This window comes from Eumetopias jubatus, unplaced genomic scaffold (assembly GCF_037043125.1).
Source record: "Eumetopias jubatus isolate StellerSeaLion01/CBP00866 unplaced genomic scaffold, mEumJub1_p1.0 scaffold_12, whole genome shotgun sequence".
NCBI classification, from domain to species: domain Eukaryota; kingdom Metazoa; phylum Chordata; class Mammalia; order Carnivora; family Otariidae; genus Eumetopias; species Eumetopias jubatus.
Genome location: NW_028274818.1, coordinates 104,128,440 through 104,145,388, shown reverse-complemented (window position 1 = coordinate 104,145,388; position 16,949 = coordinate 104,128,440). Strand labels below are relative to the sequence as shown.

General features: G+C 44.8%; 2 long non-coding RNA genes and 1 pseudogene across 3 annotated transcripts in view; 2 read left to right on the top strand and 1 right to left on the bottom strand.

Moving 5' to 3' along the window:
• The first annotated feature begins 11,559 nt into the window (after nucleotides 1–11,559).
• Nucleotides 11,560–16,900, top strand: LOC148162875 (uncharacterized). Its single transcript, XR_015766408.1, has 3 exons — nucleotides 11,560–12,403; nucleotides 13,085–13,222; nucleotides 16,259–16,900. It is a non-coding gene; the product is annotated as an uncharacterized LOC148162875 (long non-coding RNA).
• LOC148162874 (uncharacterized) overlaps nucleotides 11,560–16,949 on the bottom strand; it is an 11,036-nt gene continuing 5,646 nt past the window's right edge. The window contains exons 1-3 of one of the 2 annotated variants that reach the window (XR_015766406.1): nucleotides 15,636–16,131; nucleotides 14,956–15,070; nucleotides 11,560–13,309 (exon numbers count right to left, since the gene is read on the bottom strand). This is a non-coding gene — a long non-coding RNA (uncharacterized LOC148162874). Of the gene's footprint in view, nucleotides 13,310–14,955; nucleotides 15,071–15,635; nucleotides 16,132–16,949 lie in introns of those variants that run through there. The other variant, XR_015766407.1, reaches the window with a different exon arrangement.
• On the top strand, nucleotides 14,463–15,176 carry LOC148162876 (NADH dehydrogenase [ubiquinone] 1 alpha subcomplex subunit 1 pseudogene; annotated as a pseudogene).

Below are 16,949 nucleotides of genomic sequence, written 5' to 3'. Positions count from 1 at the left end.
ACCATAAGATACCTAGGAATAAATCTAACCAAAGAGGCAAAGGATCTGTACTCAGAAAACTATAAAATATTCATGAAAGAAATTGAGGAAGACACAAAGAAATGGAAAAACGTTCCATGCTCATGGATTGCAAGAACAAATATTGTGAAGATGTCAATTCTACCTAGAGCAATCTACACATTCAATGCAATCCCCATCAAAATACCATCCACTTTTTTCAAAGAAATGGAACAAATAATCCTAAAATTTGTATGGAACCAGAAAAGACCCCGAATAGCCAGAAGAATGTTGAAAAAGAAAAGCAAAGCTGGCAGCATCACAATTCTGGACTTCCAGCTCTATTACAAAGCTGTCATCATCAAGACAGTATGGTACTGGCACAAAAACAGACACGTAGATCAATGGAACAGAATCGAGAGCCCAGAAATGGACCCTCAACTCTATGGTCAACTAATCTTTGATAAAGCAGGAAAGAATGTCCAATGGAAAAAAGACAGTCTCTTCAACAAATGGTGTTGGGAAAATTGGACAGCCACATGCTGTCCAAGAATGAAACTGGACCATTTCCTCACACCACACACAAAAATAGACTCAAAATGGTTGAAAGACCTAAATGTGAGACAGGAGTCCATCAAAATCCTAAAGGAGAACACAGGCAGCAACCTCTTCAACCTCAGCCGCAGCAACTTCTTCCTAGAAACATCGCCAAAGGCAAGGGAAGCCAGGGCAAAAATGAACTATTGGGATTTCATCAAGATAAAAAGCTTTTGCACAGCAAAAGAAACAGTCCACAAAACCAAAAGACAACCGACAGAATGGGAGAAAATATTTGCAAATGACATATCAGATAAAGGGCTAGTATCCAAAATGTATAAAGAACTTCTCAAACTCAACACCCAAAGAACAAATAATCCAATCAAGAAATAGGCAGAGGACATGAGCAGACATTTTTCCAAAGAAGACATCCAAATGGCCAACAGACACATGAAAAAGTGCTCAACATCGCTTGGCATCGGGGAAATCCAAATCAAAACCTCAATGAGATACCACCTCACACCAGTCCGAATGGCTAAAATTAACAAGTCAGGAAATGACAGATGTTGGCGGGGATGTGGAGAAAGGGGAACCCTCCTACACTGTTGGTGGGAATGCAAGCTGGTGAAACCACTCTGGAAAACAGTATGGAGGTTCCTCAAACAGTTGAAATTAGAGCTACCGTTCGATCCAGCAATTGCACTACTGGGTATTTACCCCAAAGATACCAATGTAGGGATCCGAAGGGGTACGTGCACCCCAAAGTTTATAGCAGCAATGTCCACAATAGCCAAACTGTGGAAAGAGCCAAGATGTCCATCAACAGATGAATGGATAAAGAAGAAGTGCTATATATATACAATGGAATATTATGCAGCCATCAAAAGGAATGAGCTCTTGCCATTTGCAACAACGTGGATGGAACTGGAGGGTGTTATGCTGAGTGAAATAAGTCAATCGGAGAAAGACATGTATCATCTGACCTCACTGATATGAGGAATTCTTAATTTCAGGAAACAAACTGAGGGTTGCTGGAGTGGGGGTGGGGTGGGAGGGATGGGGTGGCTGGGTGATAGACATTGGGGAGGGTATGTGCTATGGTGAGTGCTGTGAATTGTGCAAGACTGTTGAATCACAGATCTGTACCTCTGAAACAAATAATACATTATATGTTAAAAGAAAAAAAAGAAGAAGAAGAAGATAGCAGGAGGGGAAGAATGAAGGGCGGGAAATCGGAGAGGGAGACGAACCATGAGAGATTATGGACTCTGAAAAACAAACTGGGGGTTCTGGGGGGGGGATGGGTTAGCCTGGTGATGGGTATTGAGGAGGGCGCGTTCTGCGTAGAGCACAGGGTGTTATGCACAAACAATGAATCGTGGAACACTACATCAAAAACTAATGATGTAATGTATGGTGATTAACATAACAATAAAAAAGGCTCCTTGTTAAAAGGTCTAGTCTCCCCAAATGATCTACAGAATCAGAACTTTCTTAATCAAAATTCCAGCAGGCTTCTCTGTAGACACTGACCAGCTGATTTTAAATTTTATGTGGAAAAACAAAATTACCTAGAAAAGCCAAAAACAATTTTGAAAAAGAACAAAGTTGGAGGATTCATGCTATTGCATTCAAACTTATGTAAAGCTAAAGAAATCAAGACAGTGAGGGAGAGGGGAAAGAATAAGCAGAGCAATGGAACAGAATAAAGAAATAGACATCTACCTACCTACCTACCTTTCTAGTCAACTAGGTTTTAACAAAGGTGTCAAGGTAATTCAACAAGGGAAGAAGAGTCTTTTTAACAACTGGTGCTGAAACAATTGGATATTCATGTGCAAAAAAATAAAAATGAACCTTGACCCATACTTTCCATTACATGTTCTAAAAACATAAACTAGATTGTAGATCTAATGTTAAGCCTAAGACTATAAAACTTCCAGAAGAAAAAACAGGTGAAAACCTTTGTGACTATAAGTTAGGCATAAATCTCTAAGATTCAACACCAAAGCCATGATCCATAAAAGAAAACATTGATAAACCAGCTTCATCAAAATTAACAACTTCTGCTCTTTGAAAGATACTATTAAGAAAATAAAAAACAGGGGCACCTGGGTGGCTCAGTCGTTAAGCGTCTGCCTTCGGCTCAGGTCAGGATCCCAGGGTCCTGGGATGGAGCCCCACATTGGGCTCCCTGCTCCACGGGAAGCCTGCTTCTCCCTCTCCCACTCCCCCTGCTTCTGTTCCCTCTCTCGTTGTGTCTCTGTCAAATAAATAAATAAAATCTTAAAAAAATAAAAAAAACCTACAGACTGGAAAAAAATACTTGTAAAACGTGCATCTGATAAAGGACATGTAACCACAACATATAAAGAACTCTCAATACTCAATAACCCAAATCTCAATTTTTACAAACTGGACAAAAGATTTGAAGAGATACTTCATCAAAGAAGAGATACAGATGGCAAATAATCACATGAAATGAACTTCAAAATCATTAGTCATTAGGAAAATGCAGATTAAAACCACAACAAGATACAATACCGAGAGCTAGTGAGGATGCAGAGCAACTGAAACTCTTGTACTTTGCCGACGGGGCTTCAAAATGGTACAAACCTAAGTTAGAGCAAGAACATTCCAGAGGCCCTCAGGCCCGGGGTGCTGAAGGGTGTGGACTCTGGATGCCAACGGAACAAAACAACAACAACAACAAAGGTACAACCACTTTGAAAAACATTTTGGCAGATTCTTATAAATGGTTAAGCGTCTGCCTTCGGCTCAGGTCATGATCCCAGGGTCCTGGGATCGAGTCCCACATCGGGCTCCCTGCTCCTTGGGAGCCTGCTTCTCTCTCTCTCTCCCTCTGTCTCTCATGAATAAATAAATTAAATATTAAAAATAAAAATAAAAAAAAATAAATGTAAATACATATGCACATATAACCCAGCAGTCCCACTGCTGTGTGTTTACCCCACAGAAACGAAAACATGGTCTCACACAAATGGCATCCTAATGTTCACAGCAGTTTTATGCGTAATCACCCAAAACTGTGGGGGAAAAAAAAAAACAATTGTCCACCAACCGGTCAACTGGTGACAGGATAGACAAGTCGTGGTACATCCACACAAGGCACTATGACCAGCAATAAAAAGGAATCAACCACCGGTGCGTGTAAAAATGTGAAGAAATCTCAAAAGTATTCTGCTAAGTGGAAGAAGCCAAACCCAAAAGGCTAAGATCCCATGTATACGACTGTGAAAATTAATAAAGGGTAACTTCACTAAAATAAAGGTGGGGGGGTTGGGAAGGGAAGCCCTCTCGTGCCCTACCTGGAGCAGCGAGCAGAGCAGCGTGGAGGCTGTGTTATCAATTGCAAATCCACCGGGAAGAGCCGGGCCTTTCAGGTGGAAGCTACTTTAATACCCCAGCAGCTGGAAGAAAGGCTTTCATCCCCTCCCCCCACGACAACCCAGACCATGAGAAGCCACTGTAGCTCGAACTCCCAGGTGACTCCAATGGACTTGTTTATAACAGCCTCCCCCAGCTTCCCCCTTTCCTCTGTTAAAAAAAAAAAAGTGTTCCTCTCTTTTGTTTGACGGATTTGCCTCTGATTTTGCTATAGCTGGTTTGTCACAGACTGTAATCCTCCGCTATTCCTGAACAAACCCGTTTTTGCTGGTAAAATAGCTGGCAGTTTTATTTTGAAGGTTAAATTCTAGAAAAAGCAAAATTATAGGGACAGAACTCAGAGCCCTGAATGCCAGGGCCTGGAGCTAGGGAGAGAGGATTGACTACAAAGGGGTGCGAAGGAGCTCTGGGGGTAGTGGAAATATTCTGTATCTGGATTGTGTTGGCAGCTATACAACGTTATATCTCTTTTTCTTTCTTTTCTTTTTTTTTTTTTTTTTGAGTGGGCTCCAAGCCCAGTGTGGAGCCCTACGTGGGGCTTGAACTCATGACCCTGAGATCAAGACCTGAGCTGAAATCAAGAGTGGAGCACTTAACGAACTGAGCCACCCAGGCACCCCCCCTTATACCTTTTAAAAACTCACTGCTTTACAATACCTGAAAAGGATACTGTATGTAAACCAGACCAGATTCAATTTTAAGAAAGACACAGTTATCTAAAACAGCAAACAATAAGGTAATAGGAATAAAATGAATAAATCTAACAAAACATACATAAGATCTTTTTGGAAAAAGAATATAAAACCATTGAGGGATGCCTGGGTGGCTCAGTCAGTTAAGCATCCGACTCTCGATTTCAGCTCAGGTCATGATCTTGGGGTCCTGGGATCGAGCCCCACGTCTGGCTTCCCGCTCAGCAGCGACTCTGCTTGTCTCCCTCTCCCTCTGTCTCTTTCTCTCTCAAATAAATAAATAAATCTTTAAAAAAATTTCTATAGTTCAAAGGCACGATAAAATGAAATAATAAGCCACAAACAGAAAGACAGTGTTTGCAACATATATAACTGACAAGGAATCAGGTATCAAAAGATCTATTCAATGGCAAATGAAGTTAAAAATAGATATAGAAAAGAAATAAATACAAAGAGGCATTCACAGAAGAAAAAATCAAAATGGCCCAAACCATAAGAAATGTTTGGCTCAGTCGGTTAAGCATCTGCCTTCGGCTCAGGTCATGATCCCAGGGTCCTGGGATCGAGCCCCGCATCGGGCTCCCTGCTCGGCGGGAAGCCTGCTTCTTCCTCTCCCATTCCCCCTGCTTGTGTTCCCTCTCTCTCTGTGTCTCTCTCCGTCAAATAAATAAAATCTTTTTTTTTTTTAAAGTAGAATAAGAAAGTAAGAGGATAAATTAAACAGCAAATTAGATACAGCAAGAGATAAAATTACTGGATGAGCCTAAGACAGATCCAGAGATATGATTAGAATGCAGCATGGAAACACAGAGGTGAAAAATATGAAGAAAAAAAATCAAACATAAAAGACAGAAGGTTGGATGCGTCTAATAACATGAACTTCAGAAAGAAAGACTGAAAAAATGGGGAAGAAGCAGGATTTGAAGAGACAATGGTTAAGAATTTTCCAGTATGGGGGCACCTGGGTGGCTCAGTCGTTAAGCGTCTGCCTTCGGTTCAGGTCATGGTCCCAGGGTCCTGGGATCAAGTCCCACATCGGGCTCCCTGCTCGGCGGGAAGCCTGCTTCTCCCTCTCCCACTCCCCCTGCTTGTGTTCCCTCTCTCGCTGTGTCTCTGTCAAATAAATAAATAAAATCTTAAAAAAAAAAAAAAAAAGAATTTTCCAGTATGGATTCAGGAAGCCCAATAAATTCCAAGCATAATAAATATGAAGAAGTCCACAACCAGAAACAGTCTGGTAAAACAGCAAAATACCAAAAACAAAGAGAGGATGTTAATAGCAGGCAAAATGGAAAGCAAAAACAGAAACAAAACAGTATCTACAGCGTAGCCACAAGCATACAGTTAACTTCTCAATGGAACCCAAAAGATAGTGCAATGTTGTCTTTGAATTACGAAGAAAAAATAATGTCTGCCTCGATTTATACACCCAGATAAATTATTTTTAAGAGCACTAGAAAAATAAAGACACTTTCAGACAAAATAAAAGTACCAGAAAGAAGTAAGTTCAGAGGTACAAAAGGGGGTGGGGAGAAGAAAGAAGCCTGTTAGTAAATCAAAACAAATGGAGCTTATCAAACAGCAACATCCAACAGCAACAACAATGCCTAATTCGTGGGATTTAAAATACCAAGGTAGGGGCCCCAGTGCTGGTTATGATGGAATAAGTAATACTCCAACCCACGTCTTGCACTATTACGACAAAAACCCTGGACAGGATACCCAAAAAGCAGCTAATGGAAGACTGAAAAGTAAGTAATAACAGACAGACTGGAGAGAGAAATCAAAACTCAAGGAAAGATATGGCAGTGAGCTGATGGTTTTCTTTGGTTTTTATCATCCCGTATCTCCAGCTCACACTCAGGGCATCCTGGATCCGGGAACTACAGAGCGGGCACAGGAAGAAAAAGCTCCAAGAGAAACTCTCTTTTTCTGGTCAAGGAACTAGGACCGAGAGAGTAGGGGAGGGAAACCCTGTTTTTATTTTTAATCCCACCCAAGCCTGCCCCGAGGCAAGGTCCAGGAGCAGACATGACTACACTGGCCTCAAGAAACCAGGAGACAGAGAAAAAAGCCCTTTGCCTGATAGAAACTGGCAAAGGGAAAGAGTGGGGGGTGGGAATCCCCCTTGGTTTTTTTTCTTCCTTTTTTCTCACTGCTTTCCCTGAGGACAGATGCAGTCACAGGAAGTGCACAACACGAAGTGCAAGAGGAAACTAAAACCTTGGCCTTCTATCTTTAAAAGGAGGAAGCTTGAAAAAGGGTTCCATCAGCTTTATATGAAGCATGAAGCCCCAAGCCCACCTCCAAGATAATGGCATTGGAACCATGGCCCACAGAAGGTATGTTGGGACTTGTGGTCTGAACTTAGCTCAATTGTCTGCCAAAACAGAGAAATCAACATTCTCCATAGATTTTTTTTTTTTAAGATTTTATTTATTTAGGGGCGCCTGGGTGGCTCGTCCGTTAAGCATCTGCCTTCGGCTCAGGTCGTGATCCCAGGGTTCTGGGATCAAGCCCCGCATCGGGCCGCCTGCTCCGCGGGAAGCCTGCTTCTCCCTTTCCTGCTCCCCCTGCTTGTGTTCCCTCTCTCACTCTGTCTCTCTCTGTCAAATAAATAAAAGACTTTATTTACTTATTTGACAGAGACAGAGAGAATGAGCATAAGCAGAGGGAGCAGCGGGTAGAGGGAGAGGGAGAAGTCGGGGAGCCTGATGTGGGGCTCGATCCCAGGACCCTGGGATCATGACTTGAGCCCAAAGGCAGATGCTTAATCGACTAAGCCACCCAGGTGTCCCTCTCCATAGAATTTTAACAGGACCCGGCACCACACAGAATAATAATACTTAAAAGGTTCATGATATAATCCAACATTGGTTGACATACAAGGAAACAGGAAAACCTCAATAGTCCCCGGATGAAAGACACTAACCCCAAGATGTTGGGATTATTAGACAAAGACTTTCATTGTAGCTATTTTAACAGCATGCCCCATGAAATAAAGGTAAAGAGTCTTGAAATGAATGGAAAGATAGAAATTCTCAGCAGAAAATAAAAGCCATAAAAAAAGTCAAACGGAAATTTTAAAGCTGACGAATATGATAACTGAAACAAAAAGTTAATTAGAAGTCTGTCAATAACAGAATAGAGATAAGGGAGGAAAGAATCAGGAAACTTAAAAAGAGATCAAAAGAAATTATCCAGCCTGAACAGCCAGGGAAAATAAGATTTAAAAAAAATGAAGAGGTCTTAGAAACCCATGGGACTCTAAAAAAGATCAAACATATATGTCATTGGAATTCTGGAAGAAAAGGAGACAGAGATCAATGCAGAAAGGAATATTTGAACAAACAATGGCTGAAAACTCAAATGCAGTGAAAAACATAAATTTAAAGATTTAAGGAGATCTGTGAATGTCAGACAGGATCAACTCAAAGACATCATAATCAAACTATTGAAAACCAAAGATAAATAAATCTTGAGAGCAGCCAGAGAATAACAAAGCTTGCATTCAGGAGAACAATCATTCAAAGAACTGCAGATTCCTCATCAGAAATCATGGAGGCCAGAAGATAGTAGAACTGTTTCAAGTGTTCAAAGAAAGAGCCGTCAACCCAGAACCCTCTATCCAGCAAAAACATCCATTAGCAGTGAAGGCGAAAGAAAGATATTCTCCCATGAAGGAAAACTTCCCGCCAGCATACCTGCCACCAGGCACCCCAAATTGTATGCTTTAAATGATTGAATTGTATGGTATGTGAATCATGGCTTGATAGAACTTTCCTTTTTCAAATGGGACAAAAAGTCTTAGTTACATGTCCTTGGAAAGGAAGAGACATACTCTTAAATCTTAGATCAAAAAGAAATTAAAAAGGAAGTAACAAACTACTTGGCAACAAGAAGGGAAACACTGTCATAACAACACCGTTGGACGCAAGGAAAGTGTCCCTTCTTAAAGGCGTTTGGTATTAAAGAAGAAAAATAAAAAAAAAAAAGAAAGAAAGAAAAAATAAAGTTTGAGGATTGAGACTGTTGCATGTTCCTCAAAGCTTAACACCTTTTCCTATGGGACACACAAAAAAGTGGGCCCCTATGTATGTTTCATGCATTTTTAATGTTTAATTGCTTTTTTTAAAGATTTTATTTATTTATTTGAGAGAGATCTTGAGCAGTGGGGGAGGGGCAGAGGGAGAGGGAGAAGCAGGCTCCCCACTGAGCAGGGAGCCCTACTCGGGGCTCAATCCCAGGACCCTGAGATCATGACCTGAGCTGAAGGCAGACACTTAACCAACTGATCCACCCAGGCGCCCCTTAATGGTTAATTCTTAACAGAACATTCAAGAGTTGAAAAAATACTGAAACATTAAAAAGTAGGTCATTAAAACTCTCAAAACTATTTTAAGTTTAAATATTTTATTTATACCCCAAACAGAATTTGTTATAATTTACCTTCCTGGGTTTAATGGAAGCAAACTCATCAATAATACTTCCAAAATCTACTGAGTTTTTTGGAATCCTCTTAAGGCTCTGAGCAGAAGTGAGTGCCTCACCTGTCTCATCCTGATCCTGGTCCCACACTTAAACACATTTCCTAGCCTGCCTCACAGACACGTCGGGGTCAGACAGCCGATATCTAGCCTGTGCAGCGTGGGAACAAGGATGGATATTACCCCCAGAGAAAGTAATGTAAAACTCTGTCATGCAATCTTCCGCGCTGTTTTCCCCATTTGCCAGGTGAGTGGCGAGGAACCCACAGAACTAGAGGAGGTGAAGCTGCAAGATGGAAGGAGCCTGGGTTCCTGAATCACCGAGTACAGGAGGGACGAGTTGCTGCCCCAGAGTGCCTTGGACCAGGAACATCACACTGGGATGTTGTACAATCAAGGACTGACGTTCATTGTCTTAAACCATGAGCATTTTCGGCTTGCTTGTGTCACAGCAGTGGTGGGATTTACTTTATCCCGTGCATCTCAGGTCCAGGAATGAAAAAAGTTTTTCCAGTCTACATTTTCCAACCTACATTGTGGTTGTCCCTCTCCTGTAGCAGTTTTCAGCAATCGATAGGACAGATAGCCGCTGAGCACCTCACCCTTTGTGTCTACTGCATGTTTGCCAACAACACATTCACACCCCACATGCCTTTGTCCCCTCGTGAAGCAGGGCAGACCCTGATGGGAAAGAGATGGCTCTCTCAGATGCAGGCAATTGGAACAGAGAGCTTAGGAAAGGAATGCTTACAGAGTATAGGAACACGCTATTGAGACAGAGTGGAGGCCCATGGCCACTCCAGTAAAGTCACCCATTGTACCTCCAGAGAGAGCAGCTAAGTTACCAGAATTCAGAGAGAGGTGGGGAGATCGGCTGCCTGCCGGGCTGTGACCAACACCACATCCAGAGTTAGGGATCCCACCCTGGCGCCAGGCTCTAGAAAGTCTTGAACCTAAACATACAAGTGAATTTATAAAAGACACACGAACATCCGGGACTCTAAGCCCCAGGGTTGGCCCAGTGCAACCTGGAGCCTGTAACACCCTTCTGGCCCCAGAGAAACCTGGCTCCCAGATTACCCAGCGCGCTGACACAGCGGGAACTGGACCCAATGCCAGGGGTGGGGGTTGTGGCCTGTTGACACAGAAAACTGTCTTTGCATGGGCCTGTATGAAGGAAAGGAGCAGAAAAGCCACCTAAGTAACAAAAAGACTAATTAACTTGTTAAATTTTTCCCTCAGATAACTTGCATGCAATAGATTTTTGTGTAACACTTGTCCCCTAGTTGTATCGAACACCCACTTTCTTTCTTCATGTTCCATTTCACAGTTCTAGAGATAACAGACTAGCATGCTCTAAGAGTTGCAAAAGTCAACTGCAAAAGTCAATTTATCTTTAAACAATTCTTATTACATATCCATTACTACATACATGTATATGTGCACGTACACATATATATATGAGTTTGACATATCAGGTATGAAGCAAGCTACCAAAGTTGCTTTAAAATGTGGTTAAAATCATGACGTAAGTGGTAACAACTTAGATCATAAAATTTAAACATTTTGTAATATTTTCTGTAACCAGGATAACTTGTGATATATGACCCCACCACAGCAGTGTATATATTGTGTAAAATGCGTGACATTTCCAAATCTAAGTTTGCTTTAAGAATTGTACGGATTGCTGCCTCAACAGACAGTGGTTTCTCCAGATGGAGATAGTAGAACTATGTTTCAAGTGTTCAAGGAAAGTTGAACAAATGTGCATGGGGACAACACAAGCGTGTGCTGAGGGTGAGACCCAGGAGGACCGAGAGAGGGGGGGCTTGCATCTGAGACGAGCGCATGGGGGTGGCGACGGCAGCAAGGACCCCAGAGGGAAGAGGCTTCTCAGAGCTACAATGATCCAAGAAACGTGGTCTAATTTGGCATTACCACCCATATGAAACAAATTCTATGAGAATAATGATCATAACATATTTAGTGATTTTACGGGGAGATGTTAAAAACAATTTTGCAATATAAATATGAAATACTTGAAGAATTCCACGTCTTTAAAACTCCTGCAAATATCACCACCCCAAAACAGATCATCCAGGCTCATGTAATAATAATACGTTGTCTTTGTTTTGCTGACTTTCATTTGTGTAAAAACACATTTCTCACTTTTGTATTAGGAAGGTATACTTCTCTGGGCAGTGAGATATTATTTGGCAGATAATGATAACTTAAATATTTTGACGTAAGGCATGGGGCTCTGGTAGGGCTCTGGCCCAGGTCTCACAACTGATAGGGGCAAACCCACCATCTGAAAGGAAGGTGACCGGCCCACAGTGAACCTGACCACAGCCCTGCAGGGCGCACCCCCACTGGCCAGAGGGACCCCAGGCACCCCCACGTGACCGCACTCTCCTCGCTCCCCCGCCCCCCCCCAATCAGGATCCTGCCACCGCTTCCATTGGCTCAGCACAAGGGGGCATCAGCCCATCAACCCCCGAGGAGCAGGTGGGACCAGCACTCAGGCGGCTGTGGGAGGGAGAACGCGGGCCGACGGGAGGACTCGTGCCCTGCTTTGCTACAGGAAGCCCAACTCTGAGCGATGCCACTGTGCTTTTGGTATCTTCTCCGTCTTTCTTAGAATTGGCTTTCTTATGTAATTCATGAATCAGGCAGCATCCCATCCAGCACGTAGAGATGCTCCCTCTTCTCTGCCTTCAGAAACAACATTCACCAATATGTATGAAGGAACATGGCCTTTCCTTGTACCAAATAATAACTTTTCTCCAGAGACCGCAAGTTAGTCAAGCCCCGTGACAGACTGTGTGCTGGGCACAGGACTGCGGGTGGGGTGCTTTCAGCTACCGTGCCCTGACTCTGGAGAAGCCTCTTCCCTCTGGGGTCCTTGCTGCCGTCGCCACCCCCATGCGCTCGTCTCAGATGCAAGCCCCCCCTCTCTCGGTCCTCCTGGGTCTCACCCTCAGCACACGCTTGTGTTGTCCCCATGCACATTTGTTAACCACTTCCTCATAGTTTTTCACCCTCCAATGAACGCCCAGGGCCCTGATGCACTCTGCGTCTGAACTGGGAAATCAGTGAAGCCGGTCTTCACTGAAAGGCAGACACAGGAAGGAGGGCCTGCCAGGTGCCAACCGGCCAAGGACCTGGGAGACCCCTGTGAGCTCCAGAAGCTGGGAGAGGTGGGAAGGACGCTCTCCAGGGCCTTCAGAGGGGGCACAACCCTGCTGACACCTTGAGTTTGGGCCTCTGGCCTCCAGAATGGTGAGAGAATACACGTCTGCTGTTTCAAACCAAACCACGTAAATACCATGGCTGGACATGCAGTGACATGAGGTTTTGGAGCTAACATGAACTGCAGCCCCACCTCAGCTGAGATCCGCTTGCCAGTTTCCTTGGGGGCACGGGCTCAGCTCAGATTACTAAAACCATTTTACAAATGAAGGAAAAAAGAGGAAGAGGACCTACGTGTCAATCCTAATTCAGCTTAAGTTAGAATTCCGTGAAATGCATATAAGCAAATTCATTTCCTGGCTTTTTCTTCTAATTTTGCTAAGTCACCTAATGACCACCCAGGAATCCCACAGAGGGAAGTGTGCTGGAGCTGACTGTTACGTTTTGGGGAATGTTGTGAGCCCCTTTCCAACGCAGCCATTATTAAAATTTAAGTTTGTGCACAACACTCTAAGTGCCTAATGCCACTGAACTGTATACTTAAAAATGGTAAATTTCGTCAGGTGAGCATTATCACAATACAAAAATTGTAATCAAGAAAAAATTAAATATATAAACTCACAATAAATTATATTTAAAAAGAAGGAAGCTCATCCCTCTCTACTTATTTTACCACATTTTACTGTGCTCTACGCTCTCGCGGTTATTCCTGCTATTGTGTCTGTAGAGCGGGAAAGGTACACCGCTGCTGTGCATTTCTTCTCGACGCAGATTCAGCGACTTCACATTGGGAGTGGGAGTGGTCTGCTCGGGCCGCCACAGTGAAGTGCCACAGACCTGGTGGCTTAAACAACAGGAGTTTCTGTCAGTTCTGGAGTCCGGGAAGTCCAAGATCAAGGTGCCGGCAAGGTAGGTTGCATTCTGGGGTCACGGCCTGTGGCTTGTATGTGGTGCCATCTTGCTATGTGTTCACAAGGCCTTCCCTCAGACTGTGCACTTGGAGAGAGAGAGGGAGAGAGAAGCACTCTTTCAATAAGGACCCTGATCCTAAAGGATCGGCTCCCCACCCCCATGACTCCTTTAACCTTCATTATTTCCTTAGGGGCGCCATCTCCGAATACAGCCGCACTGGGAGTTAGGGCTTCAACATGTAAATTTGGGGGGTGGAGTGGGGATGCAAACATTCGGTCCACAGTGTAGTAGTTAACTCAGTACTGTGGGAGTTTTTACACCATGGAAATGGGCAAACGCTATGAATCGGGGCTGCTTTTCTGGAGAGCTGTTTGTTCAACATTTATTAGCCCTCCACTGCACTGAGGTCTCCTCTGTGAGCATCCTTTCTCTCCTCCCAGCTGGGAACGCAGCAAGGTCAGGGGTCAGTCCCTGCCTCCCAGGTCTCTGCCCTCTGTGCTCATCTAGAAGCTCAGTCTGCACGTGTCAGGTTGGTCAGGAGCTGGAGTGCAGCCAGGGGCCATGAGGAGGAGGCTGACAGGTGAGGAAGTCTCGGCCACATGACACACATGAAACGTGTGAATGTGACAGAGGCCGACTCCACAGAAGGCAGGCTCTGGGTCAGACAGCTGGGCAAATGCCTTCCCTTCCCTGAGCCCGTTTTCTCGTCTGTCAAGTGGGGATAACAGCCACCTCCCTTAGAGGGTCTGAGTGGGGACAGAATGAGGCAACACAGAAAACACTGCACACTGACTGGAGAGCTACATGGATCCTCAACGCCTGACGCCCACCCTTTAAAGATGAAGACCTCTCTGCCTTCTCTCCATCCACACAAGTCAGCCCTGACTGCCCTGTGCATAAAGCCGGTGACAGGGACCCAAAGCTCCATGAGCCAGTCTGTCCTTAAGCATCTCCCTGTGTAGCAGGAAGACAACCCAGACAAGGGAACCCTGGCTGTAATGTGGGTCAGAGGACTGTTGACTTCTGTCACTGCGTGGGGAAAATGTCACCGTGCACAAGAGCAGACCCCACACCACAGCGGATATTTACTGGCAATGTGACCTTAAGCGATGTTCATAGCCTCCCACGGGACCTCAGTTTCCTCTTGTAAAATGAGGACCGTAACAGACCCTGCCTACCTCCTGGGGCTTGGGGAGACTTAACTACTGTTTTAAAATAGAATTATAGGGAAGGGGGCCGAGGCCGGGTCACCTTTACCGGGCCGGGAAGGCAGGTTTGGCCCCGGCAACCGCGCTGCCATGTGGTTCGGGATCCTGCCCGGGATCGGGGTCATGGCCGTGTGCTTGGTCATCCCCGGCTATGCCACGGCGCACATCCACGGGTTCAGTAACGGGGGCAAGGAAAACAGGGTTGCCTATTATCCGTATCAGTGGAGTTAGATGCAAAGGGATAGGCGGATCTCTGGAGTTAATCTTTACAAAGGGTTTGGAGAATGTCGATTAAGGAAGCATTTTCCTGATTGATGAAAAATAACTCAGTCATACTCATCTACCCCTTCTAGAAGGTTATGCAGTGTGTTAATGCAGTGCGTAATAAAAACAACCAAAAGCAAAAAAAAAAAAAAATTAAAAAATCAAATCAAATCGTATTTGGATTTGTTTGCATCGGGTATGGTAAGACACAAAGACGCAGAAATGACTGCCGTGAAATACGAATTCATGCTCACAGACCTCTAGAAACAGGAGGCACAGAATTCTGAGCGGGGCCATGTCGGGAGGCACCAAAGTCGGTCAGGAGGCCGAGGAAGTGAAGGGGAAACAGGGGCTGGAGACGTTATCACAGTGTCTGTGGAAAAGGCAAGGCAAAGCAGAATAAGCAGGCTTGGGACTGACCAGTGGGAATAATTTCAGCAGGTTCTGGGGATGAGGGGCTGCCCTGGGGGGAATGGGGTAGAGGAATATCGCCCTCCTGGAGCATCAGATAGAGGCGGTGGTTTGGAGTGTGGGCTCTGGACTGGCTGGTGTGCATATGAAAGGCATGCTCCTGGGGCCCCTGGGTGGCGCAGTCGGTTGGGCGTCTGCCTTCAGCTCAGGTCATGGTCCCAGGGTCCTGGGATCGAGCCCCGCATCGGGCTCCCTGTTTGGTGGGGGGGCCCGCTTCTCCCTCTCCCCGCTCATGCTCTCTCTCACTAGCTCGCTCTCTCTTAAATAAATAAAATCTTTAAAAATACATAAAATAAAATAAAAAGAAAGGCATGCTCCTGGGCAAGTCTTTGCTATCTCCAGGAGCTGGCTAACACTGCAAGGAGCAGTCTCTCCCTGGTCAGTGAGGCCCCAGATGTCAAAGCATCAAGAATACAGCAAACCGGCAAAACACCCAGCACCCAGGAAGTGGGAGGTGTCATCCCCACCTGTTCCAGCATTAACTTTGGGGCCTCCTTCCACTTGCTTCACATGGGGGAGTCTTCCCTTCCCAGCTGGGCTCTCATTTCTGGAGGGCTCACTGCATGCCTGCCCCCACCCAGGGCAGGACACATCCTCTCTGGGCCCGTCCTCCCTCCTCCAGTGGAAAACAAGAGGAAGTAAACAGAGTGCTGATGTCAGCCGTGGCGCACAAGCAGACATGCGGAAGAAAAGAGACCAAGATCTGGCCCCCGGTTTCTCCTCCTTCTCTGTTCTCAGAGACCCCTTCTCATCTTCCCATACCTCCATGGCCTGCCCCTCCTCACACTCTCATCCCTGCTGCCTTTCTTTCCCCAGAACTTGGCCAGTGGCCGGATGAAAGCAGCACTGACGAATGGCCTTCATAGGAAGGGCCGTGGAAGGAGAGAGAAGGTGGGGGAAGTTAGGCTGCTGGGGGAGTTGGGAAGAAGGACAATCATTTGGGAAATCACCAAGCTCACAAGACACACAGCCCTGAGCATTGTCCAGACTCTAGACCTGCCTGGTGGAGGGAACGGGAGTGATGCGGTGACCCCCCTGAGCCTTCATTTCTTCCTTTGTTGGGTGGGAATAAAATTCCTTTTTCTCACAGGATTGCCCTGAAAAGGAAAGGTAGCAGACAAGACAGGTCCTCAAAGTCCGCGTCCTTGCCCCAGGGCAGTGGTTCTCAAACTTCAACAGCTTGGAGTGGGGCCTGAGACTTTTCCTTTTTACGAGTTCCCACTTGTGGCTGGTCTGCACTGTGATATGAGGTACGTGTGTGTGTACCTGTAGTAGGTATATATTTAACTTTTTAAGGAATGGTGCAAATAATTGCACCTCTGTACATTCCCACCAGCAGTGTAGGACATTTCCAGTGGCTTCACTTCCTTGCCAACACTCAGAATGGCTGGTCTTTCAATTTGAGCCATTTAACAGATATACAATGTGATCTCCCTGTGGTTTTCATTCACATTTCCCTAATGACTAATGCTGTTACACATCTTTTCATGTGGTTGTGAACTGTATGTCTTTCTTTGACAAAGTATCTCTTCAAATCTTTAGCTCCTATTTTCAACTGGGATTTTTTTCCCACAAATTTTGAGGGTTCTTTGTATATTTGGGATACAAATCCTTTGTCAGTTATGTGATTTGCCAATATTGTCTCCCTGTCTGTAGCTTCTGTTTTCATTTTCTTGATGGTATCTTTTGAAGAACACATTTCATTTTGAGGGACTCCAATTTGTCATATTTTCTTTAATGCTTTTGGTGTTGAATCTAAGAAATCTTTGCCTAACCCAAAG